The following is a 13899-nucleotide window of genomic DNA, read 5'->3' as shown; positions in this document are numbered from 1 at the left end:
GCAATAGCAATAAGACAAGAGAAGGGAATAAAAGGTATCCAAATAGGCAACGAGGAGGTAAAATTATCCCTCTATGCTGATGACATGATAGTATACTTAAAATAGTAGCAGACCTTGTGAAGTGAACCTCTACATCCCTACATCCTGGCTACCCCAGCTAACTGCTCTGAAAAGGATAGAAAGAGAGAAAAAATGTGGAACAAAACAAACAAAAGAACAAAAAAATCCTCAAATGGCCAGGCCGGATGGTCTAATAGAGACTGATGGGACTGCTGAGACTATGACTTGAAGGCATCCTTTGAACTTGGAGTTGACCTCACCTCAGTGGCTCAGCTTTCAGCCAAACAACAGACAGGCTTATAAGGAAGACACTCAGTCCTTGGACCAATCAACCTCACAGGATGAAAAGGGCAGCATTTCCCCAAAGATAAAGAAAGATCAGTGAAAAAAGGAAAAAAAAAAAGAAGTCACCTATCATGATCACATTGTCCATATGATGTTAAGAGTTATTTGTATTTAAGAGAATTATTGGTTCTGATGGCCTAGTGGCAAGGAATTGTATGTCAACCCAGGTTAATTCTGGACTACTTTTTGAGCCTTCGATGTGCATTCCTTCATCCTTCGTCAATCTTGCCAGAGACAGGTTTATCATTCCTGTCAAGGAACCAGTTTTCAGTTTTCAGATGGAGTCTTAGTACTATTACTTTGTTTTCTAGCTCACTGATTGCTATTTTTATCTTTACTATTTCCTTCCATCTGCTACCTTTCTGCCTGTTCTGTGGCTATTTTCCTAATGTATATTGTGTTCTACACACATAGGGCTTTCAGAGGCCTGCTATTTCAGAAGTGGATGACCAATCCTTCTTCCTAGTCTGCCTTAATCTGAATGTTCAGATTTAGAGGAATATCTGACAGACAAGCAATTTATAGAACAGTGAATGATAAATCCCTCATTGTGGAGTTAACCATTAGTTACGGTGTTGTCCCTGTCCTTGGCCCACTGTGTTGACCACTTATTTCCCAGCTCGACCCCCCCACCAGGATACCCCTTCACTTCTACCGAATCCCTTCAGCATTTATCTTCCATTGTCCAACCCTTGATCTGACAGCTTGTATCTAAAGCTTTCTTGGCTTCTGTGATTCCAAACATGTCAGTTGCTGACAATTTCTTATGCTATGACCAGTGTCTCTTAAATTAGTGGTAGTGTCTCCGAAGGGAGAGTGATGTGTCCTGTAGAACTGGTGTACAGATTGTATTTTTTTCTTCTTGGCGCAGCCTCCAGTCTTTTGTACCTGTGGATATGGCAAGGCTTTTGCCGCGAGTCGCTTCTCTTCATCCTGGAGAGGTTTAAATCAAGCTGCTCCTTGGAGGCAAGGATTCTGGGGCTTCGTCTGACATACTTTGGACATGCTGTAAGGAGGGACAGGTCCTTGGAAAGGGACATCATGCTTGAGAGGGTGGAGAGATGGCGCAAGAGAAGACCCTCTATGAGGTGGATTGATTCAGTGACTGGGGTGATCAGGATGGGTGTGTCAGAGGCAATGTGACTGGCACAGGATAGAACAGGGTTTAGGGCTATTGTACATAGGGTCACTATGAGTCACAAGCGACTTGACAGCACATAACAGCAACATACTGTGTTGAGCATATTGCCCCTGAATTCCCAGTTTTTTACATTTTCTGTTACATGCAATCAAGACAGTAAACTTTACATGAGAGTATCATTTAGAGTACATGCTACAGGTTTAATGTGTAGTTGTTTTCAAAATTCTATCTAATATTAAATACTTAATTTATTAAGTTATTAACACATTAGTTAAGTTTATGAATTTATGTTATTTATTTGGCTGTTATTGTTTAGTCTCTGACGTTCTTCTGCCATCAAGTCAGAACTGACCCAGAGCTGATCCTCCAGAGGGTTTTAGAGGCAGTTAATCCCATGGAGATTAGGAGATTGCCTATTTTTCTCCCTTGGAGTAGCTCATGTATTCAAACTGCATACTACTAGGTTAGCAGTGGTAAAAAGTGGCACCAGAACTCCCTTTTATTTTGTTGCTATCATTCTTTTTAATTATAGAGAATTTCAAATATATACAAAATAAGTATTGAATTTGATGTTCCTTGAGCTTTTTTGTTTTGTTTTGTTTTTTAAATTTTATTTTATTAATTTTAATGAACATTTACAGAGATTTTTTATTTCCATTCATTCATTGTTGCACTATTTTCTCCACCTGTTCAGGACTTAAGAACAATAAATGACATAGTTGAGCCTCCACATCTTATGGTTCCTAACCTTTATACTATAATAGACAAAGTGCTAGTCAATAAGCCTTTTATTGTAAGAACTACCTTCTCTCTGTAACTTGGTTTGTACCACTGTTAGAACCTCTACTTGGAATATCATTGTTTTTAATTTTTGACTCATGTACTTTTAACTTGTTAGTTAAATTTGTGTCTTCTAGGCTGCAACACTTCCATGATACATCTTCAAGGATATGAACATGTATGGCTAAGCACAATTGATAACAGTGCATCTAAATTCCAAAATCAATCTCCACAATAGTCTACGTGTTTCCTACTGTCAAAGGGGCCCTTTAGAGTAGTGAGAGAAGATCTTCACCCTGAAATCTACAGCGTCCCTTTTCAGCAGGAAGTAGTTAAGGGAATACGTTGTCCCCTTTTCCTTATGAATCAGGGTGAAGTCTCTCTCAGGGAGGAGTGATAGGGAATGGCAAAGGACACACTGACAAAGGAGATTAATCCGAACTGGTTTTGACAAGCACTGTGGCAATGGGACAATTAAAACAGACTTTCAAGGGGGGAAAAAAAGAAGGAAAAAAAAGAGCTTGTTTTAAGATATACTTTTTTTATAGTAATACTTTCAGTTGTTCTAACTAGAAATCACGTGCTTGTTTTATTCTCTTTGAAGAAAAAAAAATTATAACTTAAGTAACTGTATGCCCTACATAGTAAGTGCACAACAAAATCTGGTTGAATGATTTCCCCCCCCCTTTTTAAAGTTGCATATGTTGTAATATGTCAGTCATATAGCTGACCTTCCACTGGGTTTCAGAGGCTGTAAATCACACAGGTAGAGATGGCGCATCTTTCCCTTTCAGAGCAGCTAAGAGATTTGAAACACCTGCCTTGGGGTTGGCAGAGCAATTCCTTACCACTAGGCTACCAGAGCTCAAAAGCAGTTCATTTTGCCAAAAGACAGCCTGAGCATCACTGACAATTAAAAATATTTTTTTTTACTTTTTTTTTACTAATTTTAATGAAAGTTTACAGAGACTTAGGGTTTCCAGTCATTCATTGTTGCACTTTTCTCAGTTAAAAATATTTTTTATGAAATAGCATATTTATCACCACAGTTTCTAAACTTGAACTTCTACAAAATAGTCCAGAATTACTGAGTCAGCATCATTATTATAGAAAAGCTGCTTGTGGAAGCCTAGTCTGTCCTGCTTTTTTCTCTTTTTGCCTGTTGTCTTCCCACTTCTGTTCCAAAGACTTCAATATCAATGCTCTGGGAATAAGCAACCCAAGCCTCATCAGCAACACTAGCGAGCCCAAGAAAAGCACTATGAACCCCCACAGGAAAAATAAGTTGTTGCCACTTGAAGGAAAAAGATTCCAGAGCCTTCAGTCTCAACCACTACTGGCTCAACTGTTTCTAAGAATAGAGTGAGCTGTGGAAAGAAAAAGAAATACTGGCACCAGACGCTGGTCTTTAATTGTCTCCAGGCTTTAAAATAGAAACAAGCTGAAACGGAAGTGCCCCTGGAAACCCTCTCCAGCCTTCACTGGGTGACCGGCTGTACCAGGATGCGGAATGTTGATACTGCTCCCAGAGACACTGACTCAAGTGGGCAAACACTGTGCATTGCATCATCACGGAGCTGTGTGTTTCCAGGATAGAAGCATCGTTCCAAAACAGGAAGCCTGAGCAGTGGGGTAGATCTTGCCTAGGGTCCAGGTCTCACCCGCCCTCAGCATTCTGGAAGATTCTCACTGGACCTTGAGAAGGCAAGCAGTGTTGATGGGATGGGAGAGGCCTCCCCTCCCAAAAGTTAAACAAGGTTATTTGCTAAATGTGTCTCTTTCCATTTCGTTTCCAAAACCTTAAATTTAGCTTTTTGGTTCTTAAATCAGATTTTGCAAATAGCTCCCTGGCCTCAAAAACAGTATCAGCCTTCTAGCAGAGCATCTCTAAACCTAGAAGTGCCTGTTCTGTTAGTGTCTCTGCTTTATGAGTTAACGAATCCTCCACAGATAAATATATATAAAGATGAAGAACATCATTCATTAGCTTTAACCAGTACACAATTGTGGGTTTTTGTTATGGGAAAGTAACATTGTAACATTAGCTTATTAGGTTTCTTACTAGAAACAAATATTCCTAAAACCTTGGGAAATGCTCCTGAAAAAAAAATAAAATAAAACTTAAAAATTAAAAAAACACACACACTTATATGCAAAATTTTTAAATAATCCAATTCTAGTTTCCACTCAAGGAGCTCCTGGGGGCACAATGGCTAACACTTGAGCTACTAACCAAAGGCCAGTGGTTCAAACCCACTAGTTGCTCATTGGGAGAAAAGTTCTGGTGAGCTGCTCCTATAACAATTCAGAAAGGCAAACTCAAACTTACTGTCTTTAAGTCAGTTTCAAATCGTAACAACCAAAGCCATACAGCCCTTAGATTAACATCACAATCAGCTACACACTAGCCATCAGAGCATCCTTTATAAAGATCACAGCCTAGGAGTGGTCTTAGAACCCCTAAAAATTTGCTTTTCTAGTCATTGTGTAAGCATGGTCTCCAGCTACCTTCACTGTGGGCACATGGTCTTGCAAATTATCAAAGGCTGTGGGGCCAATATAAGAAAGGGTGCTTGCCACACTATGGGGACTATAAAGACAGTGGTAGAGAGAGAATGAAGAGACTGCGGCAAGCTATAACCAAAAGAACCTTGAAGATGGAGCCACAGTTAAGGGTTTGCTTGCTGGATTATTGTGGAAACCAGAGGTGCATTTGTGCTGCGGAACTGAACCTGGATTTTCACTAATTGAGGAATAGTGCCTTGTTTATTTATCTGGCTTGGCACTGCTGGACTAAACCTGAACTTGCATTGTGTGGTACACTTTGCCTACCCCACTCCCCAACCAATTTCCCTAACAAACCCTCCAACTGTGAGTAAAGTCTGTGAGGCAAGTTGTAATGAACACTGGTCCAAACGATTTAGAAATTGGTGCAGAAGCATGTGGGGAGGCATGTCTGACCATGTAATTACTTGTGTGATGCTATGAATACACTTGATGAGGAAAATTGCCCTTTATGAAACGGGTGTAAGTCAGTCTCTGCTACCCCCACATTGCATCTGCTCTTTATAACCAGGTAGCAAAATAGTTCCACTCTGTCCTGTAGGGTCATCAGGAATCAGAATCAACTCAACAGCCATGAAGCAGGCTCCAATCCTTCAAACATCCATTGGCAATTAGATTAATCGTTTAGTGAAAACAAATTTCCCCTTACAAAATTTCTAATACTTGTGAAGTTACTATTATTTGGAATCTTAAGATAAACCATACTCACACTCCTCACCCCAATTCCTAGAAATATTTATTCACTATTGATTTGAGGTTACTGAAGCTGGCACTGCCAGAGAACCAAGAGCGAACATTTGGTGGGGTTACTTAAAAGCGTTATTCATCCCAAAGTGATTAATTTTTTTACCCCATAAGAAAAAAAGAAACTGTGAATGTAATTTTTCCCCCTTCCATGTGTATAATATTCCATAACACAAAGAAGCCAATTGTTGCTTCACAAGCAGGGTTTAGGGAACTTTATAAGGTAATTATCAAGCCCTACATATAGCCTGGCATTATAAGCAGGATGAAGCTTCTCATCTAAATACTTACTAGTTTAAGGCCTCAAAGGAATGAGAAAGTGTTAGGAGAATTATGTTTTAAGAAAACATGAAAACCAGTTGTTGCTAAGTGTATTCCAACTCATGACAGCCCATGTATGTCAGAGTGAAACAAAGGGCTGTTATCGTAGTAGATGTTTAGGCTTTTCTTCCGCCATGCCTCTGGATGGACTCAAAACTTCCAACTTTTTGATTGATAGCCAAGCATGTTAGAGATGCCAGGGACTCCACAAATGCATAGAATTGAAGAAAGCTAGCACTACTGGGAGGCAGACATTGGACCATTCACCTAGATGGGCGTTGTTGTTGTTGTTGTTGTTATGTGCCATCGAGTCGTTTGCCACTCATAGTGACCCTATGTACAACAGCCCTAAACTCTGCTCTATCCTGTGCCAATTGCACAGTCTCTGACACTCCGATCATGATTACCCCAGTCACTGAATCAATCCACCTCATAGAGGGACTTCCCTTCCTGTGTTCAATGTTGATCTCCACTGTTCATCTGTTTACTAACACTCAGATATATTTTCTAGCACAAACCTTCTCTTGCCTATGTTTTGGCAAGGCCTACATTTTAGCACACTAACCCATCAGAAGATCTCATCCTGGGCTGAAGACTCATCCTGACCTCTTTTACTATATCCACAGCTACACTTAACTCAGTTGTGATGTTCAGAAGTAGGAAAAAGAGGGAAAGGATAGCAAAGGAAGAGAAAGGAATTAGCATTATTTGCTTTTCCTCTGCCATATATCAACTCAAATATCCTGCTGGTATCCCAGGTAAAGCACTTGGCTATCAACAGAGAAATTAGAGGTTCAAACCTACCAAGTAGCTCTTTGAGAGAAAAGCCTAAAAATCAACTTCTATAAATGGTACCACTTAGGAAGCCCTATGGGTCAGTTCTAATTGAATCAATTGATGGAATACAGCCTCAACCTATGCCAAATACTCTGCCCAGTCCTTATGTGTGTGGGCTTTTACAACTGTTTCCAATGAATATCGGGGACTAGGGAGATGTTAATTTCCACTTTGTGTGTCTATGGGACTTCAGTCTAATTAATAGCTCAAGATTCTAAACAAAATATTCACAAATGGAAGCATTTATACCATTCCCTCTGGTCAGTGATTTTGAATTGTGTGTCTGAAAACCTATGACTATCTGTAGTGAAATTCTGACCCATCCAGAACAAAATGCAAAAAATAGAGGCAATCAAATGTGTTTTTCTAAAAGGCTGAAATATACCATTTAAAAGACTATCTTTTGTACTGTGACTATCATGAAACCCTATCATATAATGGAACAAAATCATCTCTTAAAGCAAAAATTACAAATTGTCAAAATTGCCCTTTAAGACTCAAAGGTACAAAAATGATATCATATACACCATTTCCCAACAAGGCCAATCAAAGCTTATTTCTCCTACAAGATTGCAATAGATTGTTGGTTTTTGAACACAAAAATCATAGTCAAACCAGTTATCTTAAGTTTATCTCAACTCATAGAACCCATGGGTGATGCAAACAGCATGTTCAACTATTACCAAAAAAGTTGAAGGTTTGAGTCCATCCACAGGTACCCCAGAAGAAAGACATGACAAACTACACAGAAAATCACCTCTCAAAATCCCGTGGAGTAAAATCCTCTGACACATGTAGAGTAGCCATGGTTCAGTATACCTTATAAAGTAAGTGGCATGTTGGGTATTTTTAAAAGGTTATTTTAAACATTAAAATCATACTCAGCAGAAACATGGATATGGACAATAGAGGAAGAGAAGATTGCCAGTATACTAAGCCCCAGAAGCAGAAGGGCAGATTCCTACCTTCCGTCTCATCTCACCCAGAACACACACTGTAATGGAACACGGGTCAGCAAACAGAGTTTCCCAGACTCATCAAAGCACTTACTACATGACTCTCTGCAGCTGACGTGAAACCACACAGATTGAGTCAATGTATGACACTAAGCTTTTCATGTTCTTCCTCCTTTTTAAGGGGGGGGTGTATCCTCCTTTTCATGAAATGATGGGGATATCAAATAATATTTTTTTTTAAAAAGAATGATTGAGGAAATAAAAAGTAGCAATCCCAACAGAGTGAAATTTGTGAGAGTCCAAACTTAATAAGGTTTTTCCATCCCTCACTTCAGTAGCAAGTATTTACACTCTCCTTCTCTACCTTACCAGGTGTCAGTTTTCATGGGTTTACTGGATCAATCTCAAAACTCTTTAAGGATAATCATTGATGGAATTCAGAAATCTGAAATTATAGTCATAAAATTAATATTAGAATAGTTAGTATGTGCCTTATAAAACAGGGAGTGCGGAGGGTGGAAGTTGTAGCCAATATGTTCAAGGCCAAATAAATTCCTTAAAAAAAAAAAAACCCAACAACAACAACAACAAACCCCTAAAGATCTATTTCCAAAAGTACTGACTTTAAATATTTCCCATGGTTCTTCCTTGCAATGTAATAGAAAATGTAATTGAAGAATACATCTACTGTACCAAGATCCATCTCTCTCCTCATCCCAGTAACAACTACCCTTATCCATTTCACCCAATGGAAACTCTATTTCTTGTTACTCAGACCAAACTTGGAAAGAGATTTTTGTTATTCTTATTTTCTTTTTCTCCTCTGCCCAGTTCTAATACAATATCAATATTTTCCATTCTACCTTTAAGTCATATCTAGATTCCAACATGGCTCACCACCTCAAAGGTACCAATCACACTTATCTGAATTATTGAAAAATTTACTAATCAATCTTTCCATTTCAACTCTTATCCCCCTTGAAGTCTAGTCTCGACACAGAACTCAGAATATCACTATTAGTGTGTGATTTGTTTGTTTTTAGGTGCCGTTGAGGAGACTATAACTGTTATCAACCCTATAAACAACAGACCTAAACCTTGCTCCAGCCTGTTCCATGCTTGAATTAGATATCAGTTATCCCTCAAAACTCTCATATTGTACCAAATTTCCTACTTATCAAAATAATCTGGTAAAAAAAAAATACTATGTGCTTTGGCCTGCCCACTAACAGATTACTCCAACTACATCTCTCTGCAATTACCACATACCATACTTGAAAGAGTGACTAGCAAAAAGGAATAGCTTATACCATGCCTTGGACTGCCAAGAAAACAAATAGATCTGTCCTGGAGAGGATGAAACCAGTCTGCTCCCTGGAGGCAAAGATTTTGATACTCTGTCTCACATACTTTAGGCATGTGGCCAGGAAGGACCAGTCTTTAGAGAAGACATGATGTTTGGAAAGGTAGAAGTGTCCATACAGAGGAGAAAGGCACTGGATGAGATGGGTTGACACAGTGACTGTGGCAATAGGGGTAAGTGTGTCAGAGACAGTGAGGTTGGCTCACAATAGGGCAAGGTTCAGGGCCATTGTTCAGACGGTCACTCTGAGTTGGAGCCACCTTGACAGCACAAGTAACAACAACATAGACATACATATACATATATCTACACATACACACAGACACACACACAGACACACGTACTTAAATGGATTACAGGCCTAAGTGCAAGGGCTAAAACCACAAAAGTCTTCGAAGAAAGAAGGAGATAGCATCTTGGTATCTTACAGTAATAAGACTTGTTGGTTAAGAAACATAAAATATAATCTAAAGTAGAAAAAAAAAGGAAAAAGAATTTTAGCAATATTAACTTTATCTATTTGACTAAAATATCATAGAGTGAAAACACATCCCAGTCTAGGAGAAAGTATTCACAATATATATGATAAAGAATGTATACATCAGTACATATGTCTCCTGTAGACCAATAATTAAGTGAGACAATCATCAGAGAAGGAAGCTCTGGTGGCTTAGTGGCAAGTAGCTGCGCTACAATCCCAAAGGCACTCGGTTTGAGGTCACCAGCTCTCCATGGGAGAAGAAAAGGCTATCTCCTCCTGTGAGATTAACTGCCTCTGAAAATCCTCCAGAGGGTCAGCTATGGCTTGGTTCTGACTCTATAATACACATCATCAATCATAAGAGAACATATGTTGTTGTTGGTGTGTATCGTAGAGTCGGAACTGACCTATAGCTGACCTGCTGGTGAATTTTCAGAGATAGTTAATCACAGAGGAAGAGCTTTCCCATAGGCATAGCAAATATGTATCTGAAAAAGTACTTCGTGTCATTACTCATTGTTGTTGTTGTTGTGTGCCGTTGAGTTGCTTGCGACTCATAGCGACCCTATGTACAACAGACCTAAATCCTGCTCTGTCCTGTGCCAATCGCACTGCCTCCAACACACCTATCCCGAATATCCCAGTCACTGAGTCAATCCACCTCATAGCGGGTCTTCCCCTCCCGCGCTGTCCCTCCACCCTCCCAAGCATGATGTCCCTCTCCAAGGACCTGTCCCTCCTAACAACATGTCCAAAGTATGTCAGACGAAGCCCCAGAATCCTTGCTTCCAAGGAGCCGCCCGTTTTAACCCTCTCCAGGCTGAATCTGTTTGTTTTCTTGGTAGTCCATGGTACATTCAATACTCTTCTCCAGCACCACAGCTCAAAGGCAGTGTAAATTGAACCACAAAAAGATATGAAAAGCACCCACTACAGAAACAATTTAAAAGAGCAGTCAGCTCCTCAATTCCTTCTAACAGAAATAGACGGTTTCATGCATAGAAGACAAAACGGCAGACAGCATCTCCTTAACCACTTCAATTATAATGGACATGGGGCCAGTGGAACCTGGGTTTTTCCTGCCCTCTACAGGGCTTCTTCTTACCTTGGTTGAAATAATAACTAAAACTAACTATAATTGGGGGAAAAAACTAACTTAAAATCAATATATGGCCTACCCGAAGCTTGACAATCAAACAAGAATTTTTCTTTCTTTTCTTTTTAGGTTAAAGATAACAAAGAAAATATTAAGATAGTTAAACTAAAAAAGGAAAAAATTGATAATTTCTTATTAAAGTTCCATGAATCACTATTCAACTTTTCAAAATAAAATCTCAAATCTTCACATCTTGAATAAAGAAGGAAACAAAGCAGTTCATTGTTACTCTCAAAGTGCAGGTAATGAAACAATAGGAAAGGTTGATTTAATTAGAGATTAAATAGACAACTTCATTTCACATACTCCCCTCAGTTCATTGTCTTCATAGGAAAGTTTAATAACTTAAGGGACCAAATTCACACTAGTTAAATTTAGTTGCATTTGACTACTTCAATAGCTAATCAGTATCAAAGCCTAGATAGATGGGTAGACAGATACACATATACATACTCATCTCTGAGGAAATATTTGTTAATAAATACGTAATTATATGCAACATACTTAATAAACCTCTCAAAAAAAACCTCACGGCCCTCTAAGTCAGGATTGCTTCATGGCTGACCCTAAAGCAAGTTTTCAGAGGCTGTCAATTTCTTGAACCCCTGTAAATCAGTATTTTCAGAGGCTGTAAATCACTGTGCCACTGGTGTCAAATGCCATAATGGTTACCCATGGTGGACTGGGTTTGGTAGAGCTCCCAGATTAAGACAGACTTGAAAGCAGGGTTGGCATCCACTTCTTAAAAACAGGTCTTTGGAAACTCTATGAATATTAGAGAAATGACAATAGTTACAGAACAGGGTTCAGACTTTTTGATCATAGGGTCGCTATGAGTTATACTTGACTCGATGACACTTAACAACAATAACAACAAATTGCTTGAGAGGAAATTGTACCTCTTTCTCCCAAGAAGTAACTACTGGATTCAAACTGCCTGCCTTTAGGTTGGCAGCACAACTTCTTGTCTCCTAGGCCACGAGAGCTCCTGCGTTTTATGCATATTATGTATTGTGTATATCTATATAATCATTGAGAAGAGTACTAAGCATTGGACTGCCAAGAGATCAAACAAATGTGTCCTGGAGAAAGTGCAACCAGTGTGCTCCTCTGGAGGCAAGGATGGTAAAATTCTGTCTCACATACTTTGAGCATATTTTTGGGTTAGTCCTTGGAAAAGAGCATCATGCTTGGAAAGGTGGAGCTCAGTGAAAGAGAGGAAGACCCTCAACAGGATGGGTTGGCACCATGACTGCAGCAATGGAATCAAGTGTCTCAGAGATGACAAGTATAGCACAGGCTAGGGTAGGGTTCAGATCCATTGTTCACGATATCGTTATGCACCTTAGTTGACTTAAAGGCAACTGACCACAACATATAATCATTGATAATCATTTCTTTATTTTAATCTCTCCATTGCCTCAGCCAGGCTGCATTACAAGTGCACATCACATCAGTGGATAACTATCTAATGATTCTAAAACACTCCCATTCACTTGCACAGTCTTCCTCCCCTTGGAAAAATCTTCTTAAACTCTGAAATAAAACCACAGCATAAGCCTTGGAAATGGAAGCACCTCCACTGAACAGGTCTCCTGAAGCAGACTCTGAAATCCCTCATCTTAAACTGTTAAATTAACTCACGTTGCGCCTCCCTGTCAACAAAGAGATCCACAAGACTCCAAAGAAATATCAACTGTTTAATCACTGTTTCATGTCCATTCTGACCTCCCGGTTTGCTTCATTATTCTTCTCTCAGCCACCTCGAGGTCCGACACTCCAGCAAAATCACTCTGGCAACTTGTGAATGCCCTTCCGCCCAAATAAGATTATTGTTTATCCCCCTGTGCTTTCTTTACTCCACTGTTTAACAAACAGCAGGGTGGCTGGGAATGAGCTTGAAAGGAGCGGTGTTCAATTTACACCAGTGACTCAAGGGGGGATTTGCAAACCTCCTGAGCACCCACAGAGCTCATGAATAGGTTGCTAAGGACTTGGCAATGTTCTGCGCTGCCACCGCTAATACTGTAGAGGCAACAACAGGCTGGATCCCAGAGGAAAGGAAGTGCTAACAGTTTGAGTCACAGTCAGCACCAGGCTGCTTCATTTAATAACTTCAGACAGTTCTGTCTGGGCTTAAACTCCCCACAGTCCCGCCACAATGTCCAAGAGATTCAAAGTTAGTCGCCTGATGCCTTCTGCTAGCATTCCCTTTGATTCCTGAGATAGTGGAGTTTTTCATTCTCATGCACATTAACTCTTTACATGGCCACTGCCTGCTCATTCAGGACTTGTGGCCTTCCAGAACCTTCAAGGAGAGAAGGGGATGTTTGTTTGGATTGTTTTGGGTTATGGGCTTTTTGTTTCTTTAAGATTTTTGTTTTGTTTTGTTTCTTTAGTCAAAAAAGAATGCAAAGAGATGAGCAGGAACACATTATCAGCACAATAGTATAACAAACAATACAAACTTGTGGGTTACCGAGGTATGTGGAGGCTCTGCCCCTCATCTTCTCTGTCACCCCCTCACAAATGAACCAAAGGACTTGAACTTTCCACTGACTTAACCTCAGTACATGGAACTGAGTATACTCTTTAGCTTTGAGAGGTGTTGCTCTTAGTCTAATTATGTGATGCCTCATGTTTGTGTGTCAGTTTGGCTGAGGCTCTGCTGCCCACTCTCTGTCAAATACTCCTCTAGATGTTCCAGTGAAAGTAGCAGCACGGTGTGAGCAGCACCGACAGTTCTATGAAAACTGGACAGTGAATTAGAGGGACCAGAGAAGACTGATCCCTTTGAATTATGATGTTGCTGAAGAATACTGAATAGGCAATGGATCACCAAAAGTACTAATGAATTTGTCTTGGAAGAAGCGAACCTGGATGTTCTTTACAGGAGAAGATGGTGATCCCCCCCCCCAGACTTTGGACATGGTATCAGAACAGATGAGTCTCTGGAAATTAATATTATGCTTGGAAAAACAGATGGTCAATAAAGGAGAAGAAGGCAATACATGAAATAGATTGACAAAATGAATGCAACAGTGGGCTTAAGTACACCAAAGCTTGTGAGGATGGCACTGGGTCGTGCAGGATTTCATTCTGTTGTAAATAGGGCTGTTATGAGTTGGAGTAATTCCACAGCATCTAACA

At 39.8% G+C, this 13899-nt stretch overlaps 1 pseudogene; it reads right to left on the bottom strand.

Moving 5' to 3' along the window:
• Positions 1-3455: 3455 nt before the first annotated feature.
• Positions 3456-13899, bottom strand: part of LOC102869850 — a 15178-nt pseudogene continuing 4734 nt past the window's right edge.

Source organism: Elephantulus edwardii, unplaced genomic scaffold (genome assembly GCF_000299155.1).
Source record: "Elephantulus edwardii isolate Elephantulus edwardi_28Jun2011 unplaced genomic scaffold, EleEdw1.0 scaffold00054, whole genome shotgun sequence".
Lineage (NCBI taxonomy): Eukaryota > Metazoa > Chordata > Mammalia > Macroscelidea > Macroscelididae > Elephantulus > Elephantulus edwardii.
Note: the sequence above shows the minus strand (reverse complement) of the source record. Positions and strands in the feature narration are given on the sequence as shown.